At 38.3% G+C, this 20,232-nt stretch overlaps 1 protein-coding gene across 1 annotated transcript in view; it reads right to left on the minus strand.

Annotated features, from left to right (window-relative positions):
- Nucleotides 1-19,249, minus strand: part of GUCY1A1 (guanylate cyclase 1 soluble subunit alpha 1) — a 35,965-nt gene extending 16,716 nt beyond the window's left edge. The window contains exon 1 of the mRNA XM_057375903.1: nt 19,166-19,249. The gene's annotated coding sequence lies outside the window, so the exon portion shown is untranslated. The remainder of the gene's footprint in view (nt 1-19,165) is intronic.
- Between the last annotated feature and the right edge of the window lie 983 nt (nt 19,250-20,232).

A 20,232-nucleotide genomic window follows, 5' to 3' on the forward strand; every position in this document is an offset into this window, starting at 1 on the left:
GTTAAAAATAACTAATTCCCTGATACAGGTTATCAGCTGCTGCTTTAGAAACAGCTGGAATGAATGGCACAGCAGAGTAGTGCTGCAGACACAGCACAAATGACAGGAATAAAAGGAGAAATAAGCAGGAGCTACTTTGATTGGATCTGCTGCTGAAAAAAGTATTTGGCAGAAAAGCCGCTTTAAAGTATTCTATTACACTGATGGCACCAGGCCAGGTTCTAGGGGAYATCTATCAAAATTAATGCCTTATTTTAAGAATCAATAAACACAATGCTAAGAACAAGAGGCTGAAGAATGTTTACAYAACATTTTATTTTTCTGATTTCAGTTTTTACACAGAAAGTCATTTGTTTCTGCTGCATGGACATCAGGAATGCTTCATTTTTTTACTGCTGAATAACTGTGTTGCAAATAAGGCAGTGAAAAACTTAAAGYAAGAACCATATTCCAAATACATAAATATACCCAACACTTGATACTGTAAGCTGTTGTTTTATATAAATATATAGAGGTATAGAGATTTTTTATTCAGAAGCCATTACATATCCATTACATACTATACATACTATAAGAAAGAAAAGCAGAAAAGAAAACGTATTTTCTGTAGTTGAACTCATCTGTCTATTGAAGTAAACATAATATATACATTCACCATTGTCAAAGCTAAAAAAAAAAAAATATGGCTCTGATGGATCTTACATTTATACCTATGTGCTTTGCTGAATTTGGGCCTCAAATTTCAAGATAAATTTTGAATTTATAAAATAACTACTAAAACTTCTTAAGACAAGTATATCAGTGCTTTGAAAGGAAAAAATCTCTGAAATATATTTTGGTGAAAAATGTAGAATTARACATTTAAAACATCTCACAGGGAATGCAACACTGCAATTCTACATGCTGCCGTTTAAACAGTCTTAAAAAAAGGTTTATTAGTGAAGAATGTAGGAGCGAACTAATAGCTGAATTAGATAATAAATATTTACTGCATTTGTACTAACCTAAGAACAAAGTGAATGACATTTGGGAGCTACCAATGGCTTTGATGGGTTTTCTGTTTCTTTGGCTGCTTTTCTTCAGCTAATGAAATTATTTCTCTGTTTTATAAAAAAATAATCTAGAACTATTTGCGGTTCACTTTCATGCTAACATATTGTATCTTAATCAAATTACATTTATTGTGATAGGAAAAATATCCAGGCAGACAGAATCAGTTCTGTAAAAGAAGTGATGCCATTGTTCTACACCTGAAAATTCTCCAGAAGCTGCCAAGTGRGAAGAAGAGGTCCCAGAAGTTGCTCACGGGACAAGACCTTTTCAGGGGCAAAATGGGCACTGTTGTGAAGATCCCTGAGTTGACAAAGCTGCTGGATGCAGCTACTGTGTCTGCAGCTTCTTTTTGTGATGCCATCCTTTGTGCTGCAACACACCTACATTCAGCCTCTTCCTGCCCTGGTGGGGACTGGAATCTTTGCCCTTGCTCTTAATATGACCTTGGGCTTCTGCCAATTGCTATTTATGTACCCATTATCCTCGATTTGCAAGAAAGTGGATATCCATGATTTCTAGCAATAATAATGTTGTACAAAACCAGCACCACATCTTTAAAGTCGTAACAATGAAGACACAGYTCCTAAAGAAAGTTTTCTGAAGAGCCATTTTCTAAGAATCCTGAAGTTCTCATTTACCCAGAAACAAACTGTATGGTTCTTTGATAACAAACATCCCAATTCAAAGCCATTATCAATTTAATAGGTGTAACWATTTTCAAGCTGTGGTCAGATCAAAACTCTCCCTGACCTCTGCAATGACAAAACCCTCTAAATCACATCTTTAAATAAACTACTGGAAAACCTGATTCCATGACACTTCAGAGGATTCAGGTGCTGAAAAAACCCTCTATGTATAGAGTAAGTCTTCCTTTATTAAAACATCAAGTTGGCATCTGGTATCCTAACTGCATCTTGCACTTAATTTAACTAATACTCAGGAAAAAAAGTCTAYTGTGTTATACGAAAATGTTTCACTTGTATAGTAATTAGACAGTGGTGTTAAAGATCTGACAGGAGAAAGATAATGAATTCCCTATGTAGAGATTACAGAAGGAATGTCAGCAGTATAATGGACCTTAAAAAAATGAGAGAGACRATAGCATACATCACAGGTTAAGTCCAAATCTGCAGATGTGTTTCAAGAATGAGGAACACCACATCTCCCATTGTTCACAATGTCTTTAGACATTTGCTGACCATAACAACAAAAAAAAACAACATGAAAAAAGTTACTGGTTTTAAGTCCTCTCCAAACATGGTTTGCAAGAGCTCATCCCARGGGAGCAGCGGTATTTAATGTGAATTCTCCATCTCTGCCATATTAATTGATGTCATAGTTACCTTGGGAAACAAACTGAAAATTAAAATTCAATAATCTGCTGTGAGATCAAACTACAAGCCACCAATTTATTTCATGTCTGACTGAGTACAACATGGCACTGTGCCACTCAGAAAAGTGAAGAGGACTTTACATAATATAGTCATAGCTGCAAGATAACTTAACACTGCTCAAAATGCTTTGTACAAACATTTCATTCTAAGTTTACATCTATACTTGTCTCACAGTAAAAATGTGTTCTTGTGTGTTTATTTGGGATAGTTGCTTCTGTGTATTTCCTTTATTACAACATTTCTTGACATTGTCATGAAATACAGATTCATGAATCAATCACACAGTAAAAACCCTAATATTAACACAGCCATTTACAAAAATTAAGCAATACCACTTGTCAACAGCAGCTAGAGGTAGTTTATAATCTTAATTTATGGGCTCGGAATAAAAATTAGAAGCAACATTAAATACTTTTCTCTGCGACAAGAGAAGTCCTTCGCTTAGAGTAAGACCAAATATGGTCTATTATTGATAGGTAATTTTTAAATTTTAAATCATACATWTTATTTTGTTAGGTGAACTGCTGCATGTTCATGCAGCATGTTGCATGTTGACCAAGGATTAAACAAAATTAGCTTATTTTACAGCAGTCAAAAGACAGGGCTGACTGAATGTTAACTTTCTCTAGTACAAGAATGATKGCAGCACTTACAGGAGTGGTGTGGAAGCCTTTGCCTTCACAGAAGCAGCTGTTAACTTCTGCCTTTATGTAAGAAACAGGCTTGCTATTCCCACGCAGCTCAGATCTCTGTGGGATTCAGAAATCACTGCCTTTTGCCCCTTGCCTATTAGTGCCTCTGCAGAGAGCAGGACAGGAACTGCAAGTTTTATGAACGGGCAAAACACAACCAGCTTCTAGTGAGATGGGTAGGACCCAGCACCCACACTACCAGTAGCAGCTCACTGCTGTTTCAGCTGTAGTGCCTATCAGCTGATAAAGACAGCTAAAATAACTAAATCTGATAATTATGTCTTAGTAATATGAAGGACAGTATCTGCATCTTATTTTTTCTACTTCAAGGGCTACGGGTAGCAACAAAATCAGTCCTGGTGATTGGTCTGTTTCCAAGGATATTAAGGAGGTTTCTAAAATACTAAGAGAAAAGAGCTCAAGTACACATCAATATATAAGCTCATATTTTAAGAAGTTGAAGGAAGTATTTATTAGTCTTATTATTATTTATTAGTCTTATTATTATTATTTATTAGTCTTATTATTATTATTTATTAAATCCTGTGCAAATAAGTTAATCTTTCATTGGTTGCTTCATTGTTAGCTTCAACATGTCCTGGGTACACACAACTTCAAAGCATTTTCGTTTTGGAACTGCAAAGCCAAGGAGCTGAGGTCTAGAAACCCCCTAATATGTGTGGCCATTCAATCCTAAATCATTACAATCCTCGTGTAGACCCAGGCTCTAGTTACATTACAAAGTAGTAAGTATTTTCTTTCCTCCAAGATTTTAGGGTTTTGCACAGTACACTACCTGAGCAAAGGCAGTAAATAATGAAAAGGTTGTTATCCTTTCTACAGATCAGGATAAGACATGATATTGAACAGTGGACTTCACAATAATTTACTAGAAATTACTAGATTCAGCAATCTCAAATTCCACTCCAGCTCCCAAAAGCTTTGCCAGGCATTAACTTTTCTGCTTGTTCAACCAAAATTTCCACCCTTTCTTTCAAGTCAGTCCTGGTTCTGATCTGCCTTTACCCCAGAGCCCTTTCAGAGTTGTCTTCTACCATTTTTTCCCCAAACCACTAATTGCCATTGTGTGCTATGCAAGCCCAGTTCCAGTGTCTTTATCACCCGACAGCTCTATTTAGAGCCATTTCTAATAGAAGTATAGTCAAAATTTTTCTGAAAGTCACAGCATACTTTTGGTAATAAGGAAATACCACAGAACTGACTGAATTAGGGGAACTGCAGTGATTCCCAAACAAAGTAAATGATAATAAAGGAACTACAATAAAATAACACAAGTCACACCCATCAATCATTGTTTTAACCATCCAAACATTTTAGTGTATCCAAATTCAGTGTTGTAATTCATCACAGAATACATGTCACCTTCAAAACTACTAACATGTCTTATTTTAAGGTCATGAGACAGACATTTCTGCTGCTCTAAAATATTCGCATTTATGTAATAACACCAAACACTACATCTCAATATTGAAACAAAAGTTCTTGAAGACAGGGCAAAATCCTAATTTTRAAGTATCACTAAATTTCTTATATTGGTTTTGCGACTGACTCATTTCCCTGTAATGGTCTGAAGCAAGTCCCTGGATCCAAATACACCCCTGGGAKAAGCCCAGACTCCAGATGTGAAAGTTATATTGCAGCCACATCTCTGGTTTCAATTAAAAGCATGGGGGGAACCTTAATTACTACACCCATGTTTTGGCACGTAGATAAAAGAAGGACTGATTCCCAAATGTTGCTGATAAAATACATATTTGCCATTTTAAGTATCACATTAAGTACTTTCATAGGGTAAATATTTTCCTATGCTAGGACCAAATAACAGGGAGGCATGCTGAGAAGACAGCGTGGGAAAAATATTCTCTTCCTGTGAGTCAAAACTTCTCAGTGAAAACACTCCACAGCAAGCCCAGCAGGCAGGCTCACAGCACCTGATCCTCTGCTTCCTCCGTCACACGCTCAGGATGAAATGGCAGCCCTGGGTGCGGCACATCCGCACACCCTCACCCCACTCCACAGCGGGGCTTGTACCCCCAGCTAAGCAACTTCGGATGGAGATACTGCCCCTGAGGGCCACGGCCTCCTGACACTGCAGGAGCCCTGGAGCCACACTGCTCATGGCCACCTTTCCTGAGGCACAGCTAAAGATACCTCACAAACACTAGAAACAACCCGCTGTACATAACCACAACACATTATTCACTTTTTGGGTTTGGATTTATTTTTTGAGAAACCCTGATATTGAACTGACATAACTGATGAGACGTCAAGTGATTCAGGTGCCCAAATGAGGAAGCAATTGAAGTAGAGGAACTGCTACAGTGAAGATAAAGCAATTTAAAGCATCTGAAAATTATTTTATTCTCACAGTTTAAAAAATTATATTTTTAAATATAGTATAATCTGCATTTGCAGTCCCTGAAAGTACAATACTTTCATAAAACTTGTAAGAGAAAAGCTAAGAAAAAAAAAWTTGTGTCTTCTTTTCAAGAATTAAAACTTGTCCTGAGGACATGCAGTGGTCGTGACAGTCAGCAGGAGTTAAATGTTAAGATCAAAGTCTTGCCCAAAGCCAATGGAATTTAATTAGAATCCACAAAAGGAGAAGCACTGTAGGTCTGGAACATGAAATCATTGTTAATTGTTGTGCTTGCTGATTCCTTCCAAATACCTAGTTAYAGCTCAATCTCTCAAACTTAGCAATCATAGCATTTCACTCATTTATCTGCACCTTTAACTTCAAATGTCTGCAAAACCTGACTTTTATTTATTTCATAAGTAAAAAAATGCCTTTTGGGAGGAACTAAAGTAAAAAAATGATCACTGTTTTGTAATAGAAGTTAAATCTAGTAACCTTTTTTCCACACCATTAATGAAATCTAGTTAGTACTCATGACTTAGCTAGGATTGCTGCATCTTTCACAATAAATGAAACAATAAATTATTTGAAAACTCCAAATTTCTAATGCATGAAGTAAGTTCTCATTTGAGCACCATGACCTGGATTAACTGTGAAGGATCTTTTAAGAGATGATAAAAAATTTCCCCTACTTCTTGAAAGATGCTTATCTTGCTGAGATTTGTACCTGCACGTATTGATTCACTGAAGTTGATGTGAGTAACTGTATATGCAACTGATACATTGGATGGCATAAGCATTATTTCCCCAAATATACTGAAGCATTGGAGAGCTATAAAAAACATTAACTACAGTGTCTAATGATGGTGCGTGCATATGGTTAAATATTCCCTTTGTGTTCACAGCTTTAAATTATAATGAACAGCAAGTTTCATAAATAAGAGTACTAAAAGTATTATAAATAAAAGTACTAAAAGTTTCCATGAACTCCACAGATCTTAGAGAACTGTCTGAAAACTAGGTCTGTAGAAAGAAGTGTTTCATTAGCAAATTTCAGTTGCAGAGTTTTCTGACTGGGTATTTGCCACCTGTCACTTCTGTTTACAGCATCTACAAAATCATTTTCACACTGAAAATCACTGACAACTACCTTTCATATTTATTCACAGCTAAGCACTCATGCCAGCTCCCATTGAAGCCAATAGCAGGTTTCTGGTTATAGCAGGAATAGGATTAAAGCTAAAAGGTCTGTGACTGCTGTCACTGAAAYACTGATTTGCATGTTCTCTTATTTTTGAACCAAAACATGACCTTGGCTTTTTTAATGTTGGGTTTCTGCAGCTAAGTGTGCAAATGCAATAATCACAGAACTGAGGTCATTTGAGATTACAGAAAGGTTAAAAACTATGCATGGGAAGGTAATAACAGGAACTTTTAATTAGCAAAAGTGGTTTGTCCTGCAGCATTGAGGTCATATCCTTGTACTTTTTCTGAAAAAAACATACTGATCCAAGATGCCTAGTAAACCCAACCGATGGGTGAAGGGGTGTTTTCACAGCCATCATGCAGATAGTGATTCTGCCTTAGGTAGATCCCATGGCAAACAAAAAACCCCAGTCCTAAAGAAGCAGAGAAATCAGCTACTTTCCCAATTGTTCTCTTCCRTGGCATTTGCAGGGTAGGACCAGAAGACACCTTCCTTTTTGATTAAATGCTTGCAAATGGTTTCTGCTACAAARTATGTTTAAAAATAATTGGAATTGCTGATTTAGCCCATGTGCACTGTAAATTAGCACCTTCCTTTTTTGTTTCARTGATTGGCCTGTCATTTTCCACACAATGGTACAGGCAGATACAGTTATTCATAGCCCATCTCTTTCAAAATCTGCTCTTCTAAAAAAGATTTGAGTACACAAAAGCAGTGTATCTTACATTTGAAAAGATTATCAGCACATCCTGTGAGGCTGAATACTGTAGGAATACATTAAAATACCACTTTGAGTACATTGTTTAGTTTCTTTCTAAAACTCGTCTGCAAAATACAGCAGTATATGCATTTAAAGCAGAGATAGCTAGGTAAATATGCAAATTTACATTGTCTTTAAAAATACAGGCTTCTTTTTTTCACTAAAATGATGAAGCTAAGCAAAGGTGAGATCTTTTGTGAAATACTGAACTTGCACATGTAGTATTAAGAGAAATTAATCCTGTTAATCACAACAAATAAGCACTTAATGACCAGCATTAACCTGCCGTTAGTGTATACCACGTCAGTAACAAAACTAAAAATCAAACAAATCCAGAAGCAGATTTTGGCTTCCTGTTTAATGTTCAATCTGTGATGCTTGTTATTGTCTCCAGTGCAATTGCTGAAGTTATCACAGCTACTGATCTTTCAAATCCTTCCGTTCCATTTATTCAACTCTTCTTTTAAGCATGTGAAAGAAATCAAATTGCACAGTGTCTTTGAGATTACTTTTGCACAGGAAAAGTCAGCACATGCAAATGAAAGCAGCAGGGAGAAGGAATGCAAAATTAACTCAGAGATAAATGCCATGTTCAACACGTATTGTGTAAGAAATTCCCCTTGTCCCTGGTGGCAGTTTGATGTAAAGAGTGAGGTGAAAATATGGCCCTGAGAAAAAGTAAACTGAAAATATTTATGTGATATTCAGCATTGACATATCTAAATTACAGCAGGTTACTAAAATGCAGAAATGTGAGTTTCTTTATAAAGAAACTTCACAAGTCATTAAAATGTAGCTTTTTGTTTTAATAACAGATGCAGTGAAAATCAGAGGATCACTGAGGTATTGATCATGATGCAAAGGAAAATAAATTATATATAATGCTACTTTTCCAAACCTTCACTAGTAAGAACAAAAAAAAAGATACATCCTTATAGCTAAAACATATCAAATAGTAGAAGCCTTGGTCAGTCCTGCTCCTCCAGTTATAACAGATATATTTAAAAAGATTTAGCTTGTTTCAAGCCATGCATTATAATGATTCAAGCACATTTGCTGTTGAATTGCAGCTTCTTGTAACAATATCAAAGTCGAATATTCAAATCCCACAAAAATAAAATTATCCAGCATTTTGAAACTGTGTTTCAGTTTTGGATATTTTTGTGCCAGAGGGCTGGTTACAGACTGGCACAGAAATAGATGCTTAACTTGCAGTGCTTGCAAATTCCACTGAAATTACCGATTTCTGTGGCAGGTGTTTCAGATGAACACAGATTAAACAGATTAAGAGATACAGAGGAGTGGAAATCCTAAAAAAGGATAACAAAGAACAGTGCAGAAACTTTTATCAGACATATCAATCGCCAGCCTCTACTCTCAGGTACAAATTCAGGGCTTAACTATTGAGGCAAATTAAATGTGTTTTAACCATAAAAAATTTTCTGCTGCTTTTCCCATGAACAACTTTTGTGACTTCTTGTGCATTATACTCAGGTCTTTCTCTCATAGGGTAAATACACATATYGTGCATTGTATGAACCACAGGGTAATCTTTCTACAGTTATTCTAGGCAGGGTACCTAGAATTACCCACATTTCTTCATCTCACAACCTGAATAACTGCATTGCCTACAACAGTGTTAACATCACAGTATTAATGAAGTCTGAAAGGTGGAAGCTTATCTCCATTTCTCAGATTCCACTTTTTCTATTTTTTTTTCTAATTTATTTTGCAATTTGTGCTGCTCTTTATTATATGTGAGATAAAAAGAAGGGAGATACAGACAGAATAAAGGATCACTACAAATCCACTGAAGATTTGTAGGTTTTTAGCACAAAAATTTTCTGTAATCTGAAGTACAGCCTACAGAACATGTTGACATGCTAATTTCATGGAGCTTTCCAGCAGTATTTTCGATTTTAGCAGCATTTTTTTGCTTCTTGTTTTTGTGTTTCAATCAAATCTGCTGGTTATACATTACTCTCTGTTGCACAGTTAAGGAAGGATATGTGTTTATCACCTTGATTCGGCTGTAAAGAACCAATTTCCAGTTTCACGAGTTTGTCACACTGTCATGTATTGGGGGGCTGGGAATGACATACATTGTTTTGCAGCACTGTTTAATGAGGCTGCCCCGTGTTAATAAAGAAGTAAAAGCTACTTAATTTTGGGCATTCCCTATACTATTTTCTAGTATTTTGTTTTAAGTGGCATTGATTTGAAACACAAAGGTCCATTGATACTGATTCAAGGTTTCATTTCATAATTGTACTTTTTTTWAATTTTACTTGTGGTTTATAACATGCCTATAAGGAACCTCTCTTCTCTCTCCATTAGGCCTTCTGAAATACCARTTTAGTGCTGCATGTGTATCTGAGATCCCAGGATGGAAGAACTTTTTACCTGGCTAACTGGAAGGCCGTGACCTGCATTGCAGTGAGGCTGCATGGAAGTGCACTGGTGTCAGCAATCACCAATAACCACAAGCCAGACCCTCCTCCCACTGTGCCACCACAGAATGTAAGGAACTGTAGGGGCACCCAACTCTTAGTTCAAGGTGTGTCAATTTACACTTCAGTGCTGGGAGGATTTGGGCTTCAGTCCTTGGGCACAATGAGAACAGAACASAGTTTGAGAAACTTGCACAGGAGGATAGGGCTTGAAATGGGAACAACAGCCAAAGTAGCAACAGAGTCATCTCAGATTTACTTTGTTGAGAATCCAAACTAAAATCAAATGTAATTGATAAACATCTTTGCCTCAACACTTCRGCTACCCAGAGACCTAAGGCCCATTTTAAGTGTAGGGGCTGTTCCACACCGAAAGCYCTTCAAGTACTATTTCCCACCAAAATGTTAAAGAATAATCATTCTGTATGTGCTGTTTTCTAAATCTCTAAAATGGAAATCCAYCACTGAACACCAGTTTACATTTATTTCAAAAATGAAGCCATACAACAGGGTGTCTTGAACTTGCTGTGCTGTGTAATGCTGCTGTGAATACTAGCTCCAAGCCAGCAAAGAAAACAGTTCAACTGTTTCAGAGGTGAAAAGAGCAGAGCAACTGGACGGTGAACTGTAGCAGAAAACCTAAAAAYGAACCAAAATCAAATTGCATAGCCATAGCAAGTGCATTATGTGCTCAGAGAAGTACTTCAGATAGGTTTCGAATGTTATTTCAGTATCATCCTGAAGAGACATGCTCTTTTGACTGGAAAGCTGAAAGTATTGTTCACTGGACCCTTGAAAAAAAAAATCATGTTACAAATAATAGGTTGCACCTCCGTACTTGTTTACGTGCACAGAAAGAGGATGCTATGTAGCAAGTTCCCTCTTTTCTGARGGAGTGAAGGCTGAGAAGTCGTAAGAATAGCTGGGGCAGAGGGAGGGAATGAKATGCATGAATTCCTACAGGATGTAAACTAGAAACCTAAGTTTAAGGACAAAAAAAAGGTAGTATCTCAGTCACAAACATTTTCCTGCCAAGATGAAGACAATATTTTTAAGCATTTTGGCTTTCTAGAGCATTCAGAAGCACCATGAATCTTGCGGAGCRCATACTCTCAACAGGTAAAAACAATTCAGGGAGGAAAGGAAGTCTGCTGCACTGTGTATAGTCTTCCCTTACACAGGGTCAGAAATATTTGACATTTCTGTTTACAGTTTTGGTGATGTGGAAAATAGAAAACATTTATTTTAAATTCTTGCACTTGACAAGCTTTAACGAGACACAAGCGCTAACTTTACAAGTAACTTGTGACAATGGAGAAATTAAGTTCTCATAGTATCACAAGTACCTTTGCAGCATATTCACATTGTAAACCTTTGCTCTGGGTTTTTAACTCTATTTATAACAGGCATCTAAATCCCACGATGCCCATACTATGTTAAACTGACATTAGGATTGCATTTCTAAGWAATGCAGCCTCTTTGCTAAAAGACACAAGGTTAGTGCCAAACCTAAGTTTAAAGATCTGAATGCATTTATTAATATTTTACTAAAGATTATGAGTGTTTTCCATTACTGTAGTGTAACAGTTGGGAAAGAAAACACTGAGCATTTGCTATATAAACCCATATAAATGCCTTTTTTTGGCATATTTATTCCAGTATTAAATAGATCAGCCATCTACAGTATAGTAACTTACAACAACAGCAATAAAATCTAACCTTTTTTTTTTAATAGAATAACCCCATTAGATGCTTTTCTGCCACTACCACTCTCTCATTTTAGTTTCTTATCTTATTTTCTCCTATTCCGATTTACTGCTAACAAAATTCTGCCCCCAACATAGACATAGGGATAGATGWCCTGTTTTAGTTTTTGCTAGGGGTAAATCATAACCCTATATTCTATCAGGAGTCTTTGCTCTTCACCACTTCAAAGCCCCTTTGAAAGGATACTTTTTCCTTTTAATTCCCCTCTATCGTTTGAACCTATTTTTGCTTAGAACTTACTATTACTTAGAACTGCAAATTTTCAAAGAGAAACTCAAAGGAAGATACCATGAAACCACATTTCACATAYTAAGCAACCATTAAAGTCAGTTTTTACTGGCATTTCTGAATGCAAGTCTCTAATCTGCTAAGAGAACTGCCAGTGTCATGATGCCCATCTCAATCTCATGGTATAGCTGCACACTTTGAACTTAGACATGCCTCTCTTGGTTCTAAAATTCACTGCTGTTATGGTCAATGACTTTTTCCACATAGAATTGGCTATCATGCTGCATCTCCCACAGAGAGGGAGCATGTGACATACAGGGTAAGTCAACCTGATCCTGATCAAAGCTGATACTAATTTTCAAATCTGCTGCAAATTTYCAGTGTCACACTACAAATGTGGTCTCTGCTTCATGAACACATAAACAAAAAGGTTTTGCAAACTGTGCCTAATTTGAGACTGAAGACTGGTGTCCTCTGTGTTATTTCATTGCCACCACACAAATGCTTTTTTTTAATCTGCAAAGGTAAATATTTCATTACTTTCTAACATTCAAGATGGTCTCAATATTCAGTCAGCAAGGCCACAACATGCRAACATTCTTACAGAACTTTTGTTTRTACTTAAATACTGCTATTTAACCTTCTGTGAGTTCATTTTTGGGCAGGTTGCTTAGCACAGAAATAGTGCCACAGATACCTTGCATTCTTCTCTCTCTCTCTCCTGCTGTTGGTAGGCCTATTACTTGCTTATTTCAACCCAGAATGCTCCAATTAATTGCAGGGCCATACAGAAATTTACAGCAAAAAATTATGTCTGACCTGATAGGTTTGCCTTCTGAACGGGTAAGGCAGAAAAATGGGATACAAAGGGAGCACAACAATGYCTCTTTTATAAGTGGGGAAATAAGGCATGCTGGAGATCAACAAAAGAAAGACTGCAGCTGAGCTAAGAAGCGAATCCAGATGTCTTAAGACAAATTAAGAGATTGCACAAGTTTTTTTGGCAGTTTAATACATCTGAGTGATTTAAAAAAATCATGTTTGACCTTATAAAAATGGGCAGCCAGATATAAAAAAACAACRATGGGATGAAAACACTTTACAGAAGTAAAATTCAAATAGATTAGCAGATAGGATTCATAAAAGGGTGTAGGTGCTATATATACAAGCAGAATAAGGAAGGTATGACACATGAAATCATCAAGGCTAACAYCCAGCAGATTTAATGTCATTCTGTCATTTCTAAGGCTTCACAATTCCTTAAAGGAAAGGCATTTCACCTTGGCTGACTTATTAATATCATGCAACCTGTTTGGGAGCCTCTAACTGCATCAAAATAAGCATTTAATTCAATCCACAATTAATTGTTACTATTTCTGTCAAGATTTCTTGAAGTTTTTGAGAAAAAAAMCAACAGTTCCCCACTGAACAAAAACCGTGCTAGGTTACTTAAGCCACAAGGCTCCCTACCTTCACACCATTCTTCCCATGTGAAAATTCTAAAATCCTACCTCTAAATATGCCTTGTGAATTCTATGGACTAATGGCTCAGTTTTCACTAAAGTTTCAACAATTTATCTGTCTGCCAAAGACTTCTCATCATGAAGGCAAATGGTTTTACACTTTCAGCTTGCCAGTACAAAGTGACAAGAGACAACTATGAACACAATTTTGTCAAAAACAAACCAACAAACAAAACACAAAAACAAAAAAGTAAAGTTAGATTGACACATGCCTTCTCTGAAGACATGGAAATTTTGTCATTTTTAGCAGTTCTATTTAAAACAGGAACTGCAATGAGTATTTTAGGCTCCAGGGCGCCTGCAGTCAGGGCCAGGGAAAAACATAGCTATTCATGTAAGCAGATGCACCCCCCGCCATTAGCCAGAAGACAGCACCTGAGTATATTGTCTTGTGTTTTCAAGTCATAGAAATAATTGTGAGCAAATGTAAAAACTCAATTTTTCCAAGTAACAAATTAGAAATATTGCTGAGATGTTCCTCTGTTGTATTCAGGTTTTTACTAATGCTCTTTCATGTGTGAAGAGTTTCTGTATTTGCCGACGAGGGTGATCAGTTTTCCCTGAACAATTTTTGTCAGTCTCCATCTGTATCAGGGACCAAGTGAAATGCAAGGTTAAAATGAAATTAAACACACGTTTACCTTGGTCAGCATTAGAAAGGCAGTCATAACTATAGAACACTTCTGTCTAATATACTATTGAGAGACTTGTTTCTGTGCTATTATTCATAAAAACTGGAGAGTTTAACAGCAACTACTGTACGTGGCATCACAGAAGCCGTAAGTTTTACTGCACTTTCTGGAATCAATGGCATTCTAAAACTACACCAGGAAGATTCCCACAAAACACATTCTCCCAAAAAATGTGATACATTTTTGTTCTCAATAACATAGAACTGGGCTGAGAAAGAGATTCACTTCATAAATGTATGTTTCTTTCAATTCCCATTTGTGGAGGGAAAAATAATAATTCTTGCACATTGCCTTCTAACAAGAAATTTTTACTTAATTCACAGGGAAGCAATCGGATGAGTTGCATGGGATATTCACTGCAACTCTGTAATACAAGTAGCTGTCTATGGGCTAGATTCCACAGTGCTTGATARCATCTTTGGAAAAGGTTCCAGTCTCCTTCATGATGACACACACATCCAGTTTCTAGATTACAACCACACAATTAAAGCTCTCTTCCTAAGCCACTGCATGGCTGACCTATTTTCTRTATGGACTTAGCTGAAACAATCAATGGGCATAGCCATGCGTGAAGTGCAAGGCATAGCCAAACCATCCCAAGGGAGGGTTCCAGACAGCTCTGTGCCCCACAGCCCCGTGCAGGAATGAAAGTCTCCAGACATTTTTCCCCTTGCCTTAGGGCACAGGAAAAGTGGCCTTGCAGGGACAGCACAGCATTCTGTTCATATTCAGGCAGACACATATGCATAGGAAGTACACACATGGGCTCTCCTGAAAGAAACACCCTCTCAAAAATAACACATAAGGTCACAGCTTCTGTATCAGCTGGGCTTAGTGTGCTCCTTGTAAGAAGTTACCCTACTGGAGATGATTTGCATGAGGTGGCTCATTTGAATACTTYTACTAGCAGGGCACCATTCCCTTGGAACAGTTACTTCAGGTGTGAATAGTGAATATGCAAGAAGAAAATCAATTCAGAAATTGACTATAAGTAATACAAAGGAACTAATTTAAAGAGTCAGARCAGTAAAATCAAGAATAATGTGTACCACAGGACTGCCAAGTTCAAGTAGCAGGGAGGGTGCTTGAAAGCATCAGTGACGGTCTGAACCGTGGAAGGGGCATTTGAATCAAATGAGAATGTCAGTTAAAACATCACAATTAAATCTGAAAGCAGTAACATTCTTAGCAAGGGCATCTATTCCACTTAGCAAAACTATCACACAATAGAAAATATTAATGAAAAACAAGTGGAAGWGAATATCACAAAACACTATGCTCTGAGAGCATGAGATTCTCATAAAGAGTGAAGGGCCTGTGGAGGCCCTAAAGCTCACAGAGGTGCTTGGGGTCTGAATCGATGAACAGGACTTGGTGAAGTCTCTCTATGGCAAAGTAAAATGAATCCCTAGAGATAGTATTTGCTCTGGCTTAGGTCATTGAAGCAGCAGAAGAACTAAGAGCAGTAAAACCTGCACTCCTACAAAAAGAGAGCAGATGTCAGCTTGCCAGCTTGCTCCAGCCACCACATCTACAAAAATTAATACGTGGTGTGGTGAGCCATTTGGAAGCACTGACCTATGACTGGTATCACCCAAGTACGGCAACCAAAAAAAAATGGAAAAACAGCATATTACCAAATRAGCTGCAATCAATACCTATGGTACAAGTAAAAAACTTTATTATAGATATTAGCATGTTTTTTGTCAATTGTCACATRGCAGGTGAATCTATAAGCAAAAACCTTATTAAAAATCTGCTGCTTCTAGCAAATTTTGCTGCCTTTATTAGAAAAAAAATAATTTGTTGTTTAGACCATAGCTAGAAGCCCTAGTCAGTTTAAGCACATGCTTAAATCCTTTTGTAATTTTAAAATTAAACAGATACTAACATTCTGCCCTGAAAAGTGTTGCTTTCTTGAACATAACCTCTGCCCTGAACTGACTTAAAAATATAATAAACTTGAATCTCTACTTCTCCTACAACTATTCATGCAAAACATGCTGAATATATATCATACATATTACAACCATATCACAAATGGTGGGGAAATGCTAGAAAAAATATTCAAAATAAAGTTAAATATGAGCTTTGACCTAATTTGATTTCAAATGCTAAAAATCTTAATTGTGATGGTAAATCTAAATTGCAACATCTACATAAATGCAGTAATTTTTAAGACATATAGAAAGTAAAGGCCTTTAAAAAGTAAATAGTACAAAATGTGCAAGGAATTCCAGCAAAGAAACTCTAGTGGCAGCTCTCCAATGGCTCAAACTTTATTTGCTAATAAAATGTGCAAGCTGAAATGTAATGACTTCAACATTACAACAAAGTACTTTAAATCATGCCCTGTAGTTTCCAATAACTCTTTTGAAATGGTATTTCTTTTTACTTATACTGAACTTTTCTTAGGTAAGTTTCAATTTTTTTTTATAAATACCTGTTGCTAGTCTATGAAGAAGACACAAAATACAGCCAGTGTCTTTCAACACATATTTCCTTGCTGATAATTCAGAACGTTGAACATGCTTGCTTAGATTACTGAGGTGCTTATTTTTTAGTTTTTGGGGTTTTTTTTAAGTACGACACAATTCACTTTGTTTTTTTAACAGCTTATTTCAGTTGAAAGGAAAATAGCTGTTTGCTACAAACTCTATCTTGGCTTCTTGGATTGCTTATTTTGAGTCTTGGTATTTTTTCTTCAGAATTTTAAACAGATGGCATTTGTACTCATAATAGCAGCAATATTTTTTATCTTTTATGGCATGGCATAACCAGGTTTTGACTGCTATTGATATTTGGCATATTAGCTTTTATTGTCAACTCTTACTTACATTTTGATTTCATTATGGGATGTTTTGAAACAGACAGTTATAGAAGGCTATAGACAGATTTTTTAAAGAACACAATCAGAGTAATACAAATATACACAACTTTAATAMTTACTTTTATGAACACTAGCTTTGACTTCTCATTTTTAGTGTTTCATCAAAAACTTCATTAATTTAAGGGAGTACTCAGCAAGTGAACCAATGGGAGAGAAGATGATGAAACATTTGATTGATGTCAAAAAAGAGAAAAAAACCCACTGTAGAACTAAATTCCTTACCTTTACCTCAGATGTTTGCCTCATGATCTTGCATTGTCATGACTCATAATGGCTGCAAGCAACATATTTCCACAGGAAAAGAAGTACAAGGAAATCTCAATATGTGCTTTCCTTCTTTCTCCTTCCATACTTTCCCTGCCTGCTTCAGATCAGCAAGATTTCAGCAAATGCTTTTTTTTTTTCAGAATGGGGAGCACAAAGTTTTTGTATCACCACTACAGTACTCCTCATGCTTCCTTACAATCACCTGGTTCATTTAAGGTTCTTGCTACTGGCAAAGCAAAGAGAACAGTCACCAGACCTGCAGAACATATGGCCATATGTAGCACCACAGAGCAACACAATCCAAGCAAGAAACTTCTCCACAAAGAGAACATTTGTAACACATTTGCACACATTCTCTGGATGTTTGAATTGCTTATCTTCTCTGATGAAGAATAGTCTGTTACAAGAATATTTTCCCAGAACAGGTTGTCACCACCTTTTGTTCCTGACCCTACAACAGTAGCAGGCCCATTTATATGATCTTCCTTATGACTGCTTTTTGTAGTTTAGAAACAAGCCTTCTTAATTCTAGCTGCAAGAAAAGGGAGTGGCTCCATAGGGAGCTTGGTTTTAAGGAAAAAATCTAAGATTAGACCACTTCCAAATAAGTAAAACGCTTTGTTCTATTCATACAAATATAATTAAACTCTTACACTTGTTATGAAAAATTCCTCTGTTACATTTTTCTGAAGCTCTGTATTCTGAGACTTCATAATGGAAAATCTGAGTGAATAAAAATTTCGGTTTTCCTCCTAGTATTCCAAATAGCAAATGTCTGACCATTTCTATTTAGACCACCCTAMGCAGCACAGTGTAACCAGTAGTCCAGTAAAAGTGAATAGCATATACAGCATTATAGACACACCACATCCTTGTTTACGACTTTTTTTCCTGTTAAATCATCCYTTGAACTTAGAAAGCCATCTTACAATATCCACAGAATAAGTGACCAGCCCTGAAAATAGAGCCATTTTAGAAGCAGCATATTAGATCAAGCTTGAGAAGACATAAAGTGTATAAAAGCATTCTTTTAYATATGACAGAAAAACTTTTCAAGCGTCTCATGATTATAGATAACAATGATTTCATAAAGGGACTACTAAACCTAGGCTAGTAAGGATCACTGAACTTTAGCCACAGAAACAACCCTATTCACTAAGAAAGGGATTACAAGCCTAAAGTCTTGAAAAAACTGAGACTAGAGGAGATAAGAAAATTGACTGAACAACTGCTAATCATCATGAATACAACACAGTTTGGGGACTCATTTATTCTGCCTGGGGAAAAAATAATTGGAATAGCAAATGAAAAAATTAARTTATTGTTAGAGCATCAAGTATGCGATGAAATATCAGGTTTGTGTCTAATTCATGAGGTGGAATGACACAAATTGCTCTGAAAACCAGATAAGAAACCTTACCTAAGCACAACGTAGTAACACCAGCCTGAATGGGTTTAATTAGCTTGACGGGCATCAGCAGTCCGGAATTCTTAGAAAGCCTCGCAATGCACAAAGGCCGCCGGAGTACCGCTCGTGGCTGGAGCCCTCAGCGGGCTCTCCGAGCGCCTCCAGCCCCGAATCGATGCCGATTTCGCTCCCGCCCGCATCTGGCTCGGGGCACGGCGCAAACGGGGCTCGGGGCGCTGAGGGGAGAGCGCTTCCCGAGACCCCCCGCCCTTCCCTGAGCTCCGCACCGACCCCCGCCCGGCCGAGAGAGCCCCGGCCCCGGCCGCACCCCGCGGGCACGGCCAGCGCCCCGTCCCAGCGCTGTCCAGGGTCCCCGCCGCCCCTCGCCTCGCCTCGCCGCGCCCCGGGCGCCGCTCCCTCGCTCCCTCCCTGCCTGCCTTTCTCCGTCACTCACCATGGCGCGGGGTGCCCGCGGCCGCGCAGCCCCGCCGAGGGGCTCTGGGCAGGCGCCGCTGCCGCTCCCCGGCGCCGCCAAGGTGTATTTGGGGAGCGGGCGCGGCGCGGCGGCGGCGGGGCCGGGCGGGAGGGGCCTCCCCGCGGGCCCAATCAGGGCGGCGGCGGGGCGGGGGCGGCGGCCGGGGCGGTGCGATGGCCCCGCCGGGCAGAGCCGGGCAGAGCCGGGCCGGGCAGAGCCGAGCTGAGCCGCGCCCGCCCCGCCGGGGATCGCTGCCGGCAACCGGGGCTGCGAGCGGGGCTCGGGCTCCCCGGTGCCCTCAGAGTGCCCCTCGCCCGGCGGCACCGCGCGGGTTTGGATTCCACAAATGCCAGTGTGCGCAGCCAGGAGCTCTGTCTGCGGCTCCCTCCTGTGTCATTGGGGACAAGGCGCTGTGGTTACTGACGTCTTTTACACACAAGTATCCTTCCACATACCCTTCTGTYTGAGAACGTGTGCTGCCATATTTGTTTTATTCGCATTTTCTCTACCACGGCTTTGATTTACTTGTTGCTAGTGATATGCCCGTGCAATATGTGATAATATACCCTTTTTAATGTAGCTTTGGAGTGTTAATTCAGCTAACACCTAAGCAGTGAAAAAAGGGATACACCTTTCCAGATAGGCACAGAAAAAAAAAGAATCATTTAAACAACACCAGCATATCGAGAGACCAACTTCAGTTTAGAACACAAAATCAAAAAACACTCCTTGTAGAGTTGCCCAGGTCTTAATTCATGCTCTTTATTCTTGCATGTGACCAGAATGATAACTCCACCAACTTTAAATCATTGTCAAAGCATTTTCATGGTATTTTCACTGGATGGAACCAATGGATGTTTTTGGAAGCCCAGGATAATAAATACCTTTGTCGAGCTGGGACAATTAACAGTGACTGAGTTCACAGTGAGATCAGTTGCCTTATCAAGTCACATGGAAGCAAACAGAAAATTTCACCAGGGAAAACAGTTGTAAGCTGAAGGATGAGTTTGGAGGAGCACCACAGCTGCCCAGCAAGAGAAGAAGAG

This window comes from Malurus melanocephalus, unplaced genomic scaffold, assembly GCF_030028575.1.
Source record: "Malurus melanocephalus ecotype Western Australia unplaced genomic scaffold, MMel_1.1 scaffold_9, whole genome shotgun sequence".
Lineage (NCBI taxonomy): Eukaryota > Metazoa > Chordata > Aves > Passeriformes > Maluridae > Malurus > Malurus melanocephalus.